Source organism: Sinocyclocheilus rhinocerous, unplaced genomic scaffold (assembly GCF_001515625.1).
Source record: "Sinocyclocheilus rhinocerous isolate Xijiao unplaced genomic scaffold, SAMN03320098_v1.1 scaffold792, whole genome shotgun sequence".
Classification (NCBI taxonomy): Eukaryota; Metazoa; Chordata; class Actinopteri; order Cypriniformes; family Cyprinidae; genus Sinocyclocheilus; species Sinocyclocheilus rhinocerous.
This window is the reverse complement of record NW_015626872.1, coordinates 250798-252090: the sequence shown is the minus strand read 5'-3', so window position 1 is coordinate 252090 and position 1293 is coordinate 250798. Positions and strand designations below refer to the sequence as shown.

At 33.0% G+C, this 1293-nt stretch overlaps 1 protein-coding gene across 5 annotated transcripts in view; it reads right to left on the bottom strand.

Moving 5' to 3' along the window:
- LOC107719625 (protein shisa-6 homolog) overlaps positions 1–1293 on the bottom strand; it is a 54253-nt gene that overhangs the window by 43886 nt on the left and 9074 nt on the right. The gene's annotated exons all lie outside the window — the stretch shown is intronic.

The following is a 1293-nucleotide window of genomic DNA, read 5'->3' as shown; positions in this document are numbered from 1 at the left end:
CTGCAATCGTTTAACCTTTACTTGTCATATAATGTTTACTTTGATTGCCATAGACCACAAAAGGTGGTTTTTCCCAACATGCTGTGACTAACAATAGAACTATAAAATAGATACAAATAGAACAATAGTGTTACGTATTAATACCTACGTATAAACATGAGACCAGGCTGGCTATTGAGGTGGGATACGGGTAAAGTTAGGGACGGGTTTAGTGGTAAGTTTAGGTTTAAGGGTGGGTTAAGGTGTAAGGGATGGGTCAACAGTGTAATTATAAATGTAATTACAAAAAAGAATTACAGATGTAATTACATGCAGGTGTGTGTGTTTTTTTTTTCATTATAAGTACAATGTAAAACATGTATGCACACAATAATAAAAATAATCATTTAAATGTAAGTACATCAAATTTAAGGGCACCTAATATAAGGAGGGACCAAACACAAAAGAAGATTTTTTTTTAAATATACATTATAATACTATAGTATACTGTTATAAATGCAAGTTCAGCTACATAAAGACTGACACATTAAATAACAGTCAGAAAAAAATTGAATGGAACATTACTGAACCATTAGACAAAATCTAAAAACAAATCTTAAAAAAGGTTTGCATATGTGCTTCATGTTTTTGTATCATGTATTTTGTATCATTGTTTCAAATATCAGATGCTGATATTTATAAAATGAAATTCTGATGCTTATAATGTAAATCAATGAGATCTTTATAACAGTATAGTAGATACTTACATAAAATTATAGAAATATCAGTCGCCACTCGTCATATCTCCAATAATATGTCTCAGTTAGATGATATTTAAATGATCAAAACATACAATGCAATGCAATCCAATGATGACTGAGGGATGAACAAATAAACGTTCCTCAAAAGATCTAAGAAGTTTTGGAGACTTGGGAAGATCATTCCTCCAATGAGGAACGTGAATGAGGAAAGTGAAGCTTCTGGAAACAAATGTTCCTCAAAATCCTGATGATCATATTTAAAGGGGTCATATGATGCGATTTCAATTTTTCCTTTCTCTTTGGAGTGTTACAAGCTCTTGGTGCATAAAGAAGATCTGTAAAGTTGCAAAGACTAAAGTTTCAAATCCAAAGAGATATTCTTTATAAAAGTTCAGAGTCAGCCACACCTACCTAAAACGGCTCGTTCTAACACGCCCCCAAATATCTACGTCACTATTTGGGCGCCATTATGCAACTCTTCCCACATTTTCACGCAAAGAAAGAAGGCGTAACTTTTATTTTCGCTGTAGTATTGTTGTTGCCGCCGCCGCCA